The sequence below is a fragment of the Amblyomma maculatum genome, chromosome 3 (genome assembly GCF_055883805.1).
Source record: "Amblyomma maculatum isolate TAMU_Amacu chromosome 3, ASM5588380v1, whole genome shotgun sequence".
In the NCBI taxonomy this organism is placed as follows: Eukaryota; Metazoa; Arthropoda; class Arachnida; order Ixodida; family Ixodidae; genus Amblyomma; species Amblyomma maculatum.
The window spans coordinates 73,022,799-73,031,601 of record NC_139346.1 but is presented as its reverse complement, the minus strand read 5'-3'; the positions used below and the strand labels follow the sequence as shown (position 1 = coordinate 73,031,601).

At 43.9% G+C, this 8,803-nt stretch overlaps 1 long non-coding RNA gene across 1 annotated transcript; it reads right to left on the bottom strand.

Moving 5' to 3' along the window:
* Positions 1 to 672: 672 nt before the first annotated feature.
* Positions 673 to 7,119, bottom strand: LOC146194973 (uncharacterized). Its single transcript, XR_014705513.1, has 3 exons — positions 6,981 to 7,119; positions 5,495 to 5,620; positions 673 to 953 (listed from the first exon to the last, which is right to left on the bottom strand). It is a non-coding gene; the product is annotated as an uncharacterized LOC146194973 (long non-coding RNA).
* Between the last annotated feature and the right edge of the window lie 1,684 nt (positions 7,120 to 8,803).

The following is an 8,803-nucleotide window of genomic DNA, read 5'->3' as shown; positions in this document are numbered from 1 at the left end:
CAGCGATCGAGCGATTGTGAGTTGTAGTCGTTCGCCGAAATCTCTCTACGACAAGTGCTCCGCAAAGCAGAGAAATATTTGCAGCTTCATGCCCAGACGGCCATAGACGTCCGACGGTCGACCGACGGACGTCCGTTTTCGGACCTTCGGACATCCGACGGAAGTCCGGTTATGTTCGATATACGTACAGCGGACGTCCGTCGGACTATCGTTCGTGGATCCGGATCGCGTCCCACGGACGTCCGACGGGCAGCCGGAGGCGGACATTCGGACGTTTCCCGGAACATGCTTGCAGGGCCCGCTATTGTTGTAAAAACTTGCCAATAACATTCGTGTAAAGCTCAGCAAGCAGGTGCCATGGAAATTTCAGTCACATACTAGTGCTCAATGCCTTTGTCGTGAGAGTAAAGCAGACAATAGAATATGCAACAGGTTCAAGTTTTCTGTTGTCTGCTTTACTTTCACACACAAAGCACTGAACAGTAGTGTGCAATTAAAACTTCCATCAAAGAGGCACATATGCTAGCTGAGCTTTACACAAATGCACCATTCCTGAAAACATGCTAAGTGCATAGGCATACCAGCATGCGAGGTTGTAAAAAAAGCATTTTTTTGCTTTATTGGAAAAACTGCATGCATAAAGAATCTACACTAAAAAAAAATATCGATGTTAAGGAATGGCATGGTAAAATGCAGGCCAACTGGAGTATTAAGAATCTACTTGAATAATTTTAATTATCTTTGGCCGTGACAGCTCTTCCCTTGGGGAGGTGGTGGAGGAGAAGGTATTTAGTGAAACCTAATATTTCGGAATTAGCGAGGAGATGAGCGAGTTCTCTGTGGGCGGCCTCCGCAGGCCGGGATTCCAGGAGCAGTTACTATCCTGTGCATTTGCTCGATCAGCTGTTGCTGGTCTTTCAGGCCTAAGATGGAAAGAGCAGGCTGGGCTCCTCCTGCAATAGAAGGAAAAATGAAATTCAAGTTATCTGTGCTGAACTTTGATTACACATCTCCAAGGGCAACTGCCAGTTTCTCTCAATTGCTTTTTCCAGATGGCACTGTACGCATGCATCTCCATTCAGAACTGTCACATACTATATAGAAAGGTCATATAACTGCAGCAAAACCCATGCAGAACAACAAAAGATACAAACATAGTTTGACCAGAACCTGGCATTCAGTATTTTAATGTTTTTATGTCGTCTTTTTGAACATGCTACTCTGACCAAGCATGGCATGTTATGCTTGCTGCTATGCGCCCTCAGCAATGCCCAAGACATGGAGTGCACATGCAGAGAAACTAAGCATAAAGGATGCTGTATATGAACATAAAGCACAGCCAGAGCATTGCAGTATTACACAGGTACGCATTGGCGGCAGAAACCTGCATTTTGAGCGGTTTAACAGGCAGATTTCTAAAGTCATTGTTCCTGCTCTGAAAAGAAGTGATCAATAATAACATCATTTAAAATTGTTACCTTTTTATTCTGTAAACTGCACATTTCGCTGGTTTCCATGTACCGTCTACCGAAGACATTCCCTGGGCGTGTCGGGGGTATATCGACATCAACATCTAGGCTACAAGCGTCTAGAAAGAGTCTCCTTAGAGCAGCTGCGACGAAGTAACTTATCTGATAACATGCAAGCTGCTGCAGCAGAATAAAGATAGACATTTGACATGTGGCTAAAGCCCAATGTGGAAGCATAGCCCGCCGCAGTGATTGCGCAGTGTTCATGCTTCTACAAGAGTTAAAAGTAAAGTTATTTGTTTACCTACAGCGCTATATGTGACATTACAATAGCAAGGCTTATAGTTACACAAAACACAAAAAGCTGACAACCACAAGCTCTTGATGTATTACCGGCAGCATGCAGCATGGATGTTAGTTACTGAAATATGGTTGCATAATTCTGGCAACCAGCTGTGCATGTATGTCATGGATTTCTCAACTACGCACAACAAATTACAAAAAAAATAATGGTATTTATAAATGCAGCCAGCTGTTCACAAGAAACATTGTAGCTTTTTTATGGGGAAGGTAGTAGGCACCAAAGAAACTGCCCCTGTAAAGGCGCCTAATCTGCCCCTGTGTAATATCGGGGACAAGTGTGTGGACTACATAAACTGCAATCAAAGCACATAAGTTTCACATCGACCAGGAAACTCGGACCATACTTGTCGATGTGAAAGTTGAACATTAGTTCTTTCAAGTGTGCAAGAGAAATAAGGTCACAATTCGTTTACATCGCGATTCTAGTCCAAAATCTAGACATACTGTCCAGAGACTTTCGCCCCCACAGTATAGGCCACCACTTGGGTAAGAGATTAGTAAAAGAAGTGTATAAAAGACATTAGTGCTGTTGGACAGCCATAGCTATAAAAATGGTATTGACATTGGAGTACTGCCTTAAGGCGGGGCCTAGGGCATTACAAAAGCAAGAGTTAGTGTCCGCTGGTCCTCATTTGAACGAACAAAACGAGGGGGAGGGGAAGAAATCTACCTCAACTACATGTTTTGAGTGACACCAAGCCGCAGTTAGTATTAAAGATATCACACAGTTTTGTGGAAGATTTGGGAGCGCTTTGCTGCTTTTTTACAGGATTGGACAAAAGAGCTCACCATCTTCAGAAAGGCACGTTATATAGAAATGAAAATAGTGAATTTACTGCATCTGGCCACAACAACTTGCACACGGAGAGGAAGATGAACTGAAAATTTTATACATGAATGTACGTATTTTTCAACAGGTGAAACAATGACCATGATCTATGCCGAAGAGGAAAGAGATCAAAATCTAGCTCAGAAAGAGTTCTCCAGGCCGCGGGGCCGTTTCATTAACTTCGGGACTCCGCCCACATTTCTCATCCCCAATGACAACGAACTCACACATGACTGGCTAACAAACATTTTGGCATATCTTTCCACTTTCGTAAGTTCTTCACCCTCTCCCTAATAGAAGCAATGCAAAAGGGACAACAAATTCGTTTCACAACAAACGGAATTTAGAGAATGGACCTCGAAATGATTGGCTCACTAGGTCACATGCCAAACTCTCTCCCCTAGGAAAAAAAAAGAAGAAAAAAATTAGAACCCATCAAAACGGTGTCCCACGTGCGCAACCATTGTTGCCCAAAGCTTGCATCCTTGGCGGCTCCTTTTAGATGGCAATTATTGCAATTATTGGCGTCCGAGTCAGCACCATTGCGGACCACATCAGAAGAGCCAACCCACATCCTCCCGCTCCGCATCATACCGTCCCTGTTACACACTTGCCCTTTTCCAACGCCGCCATCTCCCACCATTGTTGACATCCAGGGTTGGAATCCTCAACGAGACCCCACTCAGCGCGCCTGCACTGAATAATTGTCACTTTTATGGGCTCCCCAACAAGGAAGAGGGCCTTACACACTTCAAGCTGACAGTGTTTTTTCTTTGAACGATAAGCAGTTCTTCCAAAAGAGGTGCTCGTTTCAAAGCTGTGCTGCCTCCGGGTGATGGGTCCAGTCAGCGTACTAAGGACCCCTTAGTTGTATACTGTTCGCAAAGCTCCTTAAATAAAAATGAGCCCCCTACATGACACAGCAACGAGAACAAACTGCCTGTCCCCGCGTCTTCGAGTGCGACAGCAAAGTCCTCGGAAGAGGGGACTTCTTTCCCTCTCTGCCTACGTTTCCGTTAAGCACTGTAGCTGCCTCTCTGTGCGCGTCTCTCCGCCTTCTGTCCGAGGGCAAGTGGGAGACGGCCGCAGCTGGGCATTGAACAGGTGACCCAAAAAGAGCAGACTAATAATGGTGCCTAGCATACCCACCGATCCCTTACAGAAATCATTAAAGAAATGAGAGCAACACATCAGATAACGCTACAATGTTTCTAAGTGCAAAGTCGACAACTCCAAGTCATATAAATATATGTACATCTCCGCACATTAACTAGACAGAAACAGTGCAGAGTAAACTAATAATTCAGTGTCTAGCAACACTATTAAAAGGGGATAAAGGCCACGGGGGGCTGCGATTATTAGTACCGTTTTGCCTTTAAACTACAATAACATACTTGTTGCAAGCTTAAAATCAAAGATTCACACCTGTCCCACCCACAAAAATGGAAAACACATCTGACTCAAGTCTGCAGAGAAAGAGCGAGCTAGACTATAGCAGACGCACCCTTGGTTATTTTTCTGGCATTTCTGAGGGTGAAGAATCTGACTTGTCAGTAGCATGCAAATGAATAAGAATCCTATGACAGTAAATGCATCAGATTTTCTGGAGTGGCTTTTCTTTGCTGACCACATGAGGTGAGCTATAATTTATCCAACTTGGCCTAGGTTTATTATATGAATAACAAAGCTATAGCAGGTACACAGTCGTCCACTCAGGCTGAACATGCGAGTGCATGGCATGCACTTTTTGAGATGCCACTGCATCCATCGCAGCTGCACCGTAGCGAAGAGGCAGACAGCGTGAAGTACCAGCCTCTAGTCCCTCTACCACCACTGGGGTCCCAAACTAGGGCCCCCTTATTTTTGTCTGGACAGGCCCCCTCAGGGTCAGCTAGTGAGTAACCTCCTGTATTTGTATCTGATGGCAATGTTTTCCACCACCACCCATAATACGCAGCTGCGCATCATAGCAGATGTGCAGCAACAGCTCCTGGTCCTTCTATGCATAAGCCACTTTGCCTTGATGCATGCCTGCGCACCATAGTAAAGAGGCAGACGACATGACGCAGCAGCTCATGGTACCTTTACACATGAGCCCCCCCCCCCCCCCCCATTGTACTTCGATATGCACCATAGCAAATATACAGACTATGCCACACAGCAGCCCCTGGTCCCTCTATGCATAAGCCATTTTGCTTCAATACGCACCTGCGTATCTGAGTGAAGAGGCAGACGTGAAGCTGCAGCTCCTGGGCCCTCCATGCACAAGCCACTTAGCATCAATGCACGGCTGTGCACTGTAGTAAAGAGTAGAAGGACGTTAAGCAGCAGCTCCTGGTCCCTCTACACATCAGCCATTTTGCCTCGATGAGCATCTGCACACCGTAACAAACAGCCCGATGTGACAAAGAAGCTCCTGGTTTCTCTACACATAAACCACTTTGCCTCAATGCACGTCTGCACACCGGAGCAAAAAGGCAGATGACGTGAAGCTGGAGCGGCTGGTCCCTCTACGCACAAGCCACTTAGCCTTGATCCATGGCTGTGACGGATGCATTGCTATTTTGCAAACTGCATGCCACACAACTGTGTAAAGGTAAAATACTGGTTATTTACATCAATGGACAATGACAAAAAGTAACATGGTGGACAATGTAAAAAGAATTTGCTGCATAAAGTTTGTTGAAACCAGCTCTACATCCTACATGTAAACAAGCTAAAACCTTAATGTCGAAGGGATGTCCTGTGTGTTTAAAATCATCACGCTCAAACAACTTCAACACTGACAATCATGATTCAATATTAATAATATAGATAATGATACAATACTCACTTTTAGCCATACCAAAGAAATGAGAATGCAAAGGGATGTTGCAGTTATTCTCCCGTGGATGACAGTTTTCCATGTTCAAAGTGCTGCTTCCTGTTGGCCTACGAAATCGGCTACAGCAAATGGCATCTGAAAAATTTTTGGAAGCCTCATGCTAGTCTTGAACGAGAAAAGCATTGCCATACAGAATCGGAACACAAATACTTTTACAACACACTAAAAGCACTAACTGCGGTGCTGTTTTTAGGATGACTAGGTAGAGGTTTTGCTGTAGCAAGCCAAATGTTAGCTTTCAATAAGGAAAGCATTCCCATACAGAAACAGAACACAAAAACTTTTACAACACATTAAAATCATCAATTGCACAAATGCTTGTAAGATGACCAGGTACAGGTTTCTGCTATAGCCTACATCATGTGACCAGCGGTTATCAGAAGCCTTATATGTGAGCATGATGCCCTAGATTAAATTTATGGGTATCACTGTATTAACAAGCATGGGTTTAAAGCTACTTTAATATGATAATCTAAGAACATGGTAAGAGCTTTCAGTGCGAGACATAAGCTCAGTATCATGCACTATAAGGTGCTGCATGGCTCTAGTGTAGCTTTAGCATTATCTCGCTGTCAATAATGCAGTGAAGTTCTGAGGAGCCTTTGAATATCTGTAAGGACAAAGCAACAACAATTTTGTTTTCATCTCACTTTTGCTCAACTCGTGCTCTTTTTTTTTTTTTTGAACCCGCGGCTTGCATGGCCTCCCAGTATGCCTGCTTTGCATAAAAGAAGGCGTTGCAGGCACTAGAGCTCACAGCCCAACTGTATCGCGGCGGCGGTATGTCAAATTCGTGCCAGAACAGCGCAGATCAACGGGTCAAGAAAAAGACAAGTGCTGACTTTTTTTTTTTTTTCTCCTCCTTGTCCGGTTGTTCTGCGCGGTTCGGTCCCACATGCATAACCAACATGCGCAAGGTGCTGTCCTGGTTTGTCTAAGGTGAAGGAGAGTACTAAACCTTTAGTTATTTAGTAGCTACAGCCGTTCCTTCTAGAAACTGTAGTTGCCGTAAAGCTCGAGAGAGAAAGATCAGCGGCTGTCCATTAAAAAAAAAAAAGTCGCGACGTTTTCACAAGTGTAGGCATGTCGCACGATAGGCTCGAGGAGTGCAAAAGTTTTCTCGTATAGTTTTTACAACTCAGTACGTTGCGCATGGTTAACAAATTAACTCCTTTAAAGCTCGGGCAGGCACTCCTTTATCAGAGACAGAGAAGTTGCGCGGATTACTGGCGCAGCGTCCAGTAATGCCGAGAAAGATGGCCCTCAGACTTGAGGCTGCACTTTAGTTAGTCGGCGCGGAGCCATCCTGTCAGTCTCGCCTAAAACACTCGACCGTTCGGCTGCTGTACAGAGCTGTTTCCTTACCCAAAAGCTCACCACTATCGGTGCATCGAAAAGTTCCACTAAAGAAACCAAAGTTCGGTGAAATACTTACTTTGGAATCGGCGGGTGAACAAAGTGTGCCAGCCGCACCAAGCCACAGCAAAAACAATGCTAGCAGTGCATTACAGCCGTAGGTATTTGTAACTGCGCAGAAAATGCAGAACACGGAAACGTGAAGCCATCTTCCATGACTAAACTTCAACTTGTCAGATGGATTGGATTGGCTCATTTCAGATTTTTGTAAGGATAGGTTCGGTTTCGTTCTTTTTGAGCTTGCTGCTTGCTGCGTCTATTCAGCTACTGATTAAACTTTCACCGAAGCATCATGATAGAAAAATGTTTAATGGTCATTTAACTTTTAAACAAAAATTTTTGATGGAAGAATTCAACGATGAAACATGCAGAAAATAAAAAAAACTGTTTAATGGAAACGCTTTCTATCGCATCGATTCGCTCTGGCATCATATAATGCAGACTTGACGGTATTACTGATTTATACGCAGTTCAGACGAGCACGACGACTACAAACTATTTCATAGCTGTGTAAAAGCAAATCCAATGGCGGACGTACGGCGGCTGTCCGCTGGGCGAACGGATTCGACCATCCGCTTTCGTACGTACGCCGGAATTCCGGTGGACGTCCTAAATCGGCCGCCGAGTTGCGGCCGAGTTCGGTTGTCCGTCGGACGCTAGTGGCCGTCTGGGTGATGGCCACGAACGCAGAGGTGTTCAGAGGAACAGATGTCGCCAAATTTTTCGAATTGAGCAAAAGTGGGCATAACGCGGGACCGCTTCGTTCGCCAGTGGCAGGATCGAGTGCCTAGTTTGCGGATATTTCAAGACCTTGAAGAATGTATCGAATACTTCATCATTCGGTAAATACATCATGCTCACTTCTTGAAATTTATTTATCAAACAGCCAACGCCTGAATCTGATCAATTTGAGCAGAAACATACATTGCTTTATAATCTACAACGCCGAAAAAACATCTCAGATAACTTTGAAATTTGATTTTCGTTTTTCGGAAGTTAAATATTTCGAGCAGCCCCGCTAATGAGGAAATATCAAGATGGGGCTTGCCTTTGATGTTGAGAGCCTCCAACTCTCGCAAAATATTATTGCCTTCTAAAACCAAACGTAAAAAATTATTAGGTAATTTTTAGTTCATTCATTGTCCTATCATCATCGTGCTGCCTATTTAAATGATGTCCGCCTTGGTGCAATTATACGACGTGCACAGGCCGAAAGGGTACATTTATTATACATTTTAAAACTGGAGTTTGTAAATTATGTAAAATGTCTGTTTTAAATTAATGGAACACATAATTTACTCTCACATTGTAAAATTTCTTATACTAACTTTTTTCATCCTACCAGCACGGTTTCCGTAGGGGACTCTCTTGTGATACTCATTTAGCTCTCTTCATAAACGATATAAGCTCTAGCCTTGACCCTAACATCCCGGCCGATGCCTTGTTTCTGAATTTCGAAAAAGCATTAGATAAATTACCCCACAAAGTCTATTTTAAAGCTCTCATCTTGGCCCTTAACGATCTAGTTTTCAATTTGATACAAGCCTTTTAACTAACCGTTAGCAGTTTGTGTTCGCTAATAACGGCTCCTCAGCTTTATCCCCCGTTGTTTCCGCAGTACCACAAGGCACTGTTCTAGGCCCTCTTTTGTTCTTAATCTATATAAACGACCTTCCTAATCATATTTCCTCAACTATCCGTTTATTTGTAGATGACTGCGTGATCTATCGCCTTATTAGCAATATAACTGACGTTAATGCACTTCAATCTCATCTCGGCCACACTCAAACCTGGTGTGACAAATGGCTTATGTCTTTAAACATTAAAAAATTAGCACTTCTT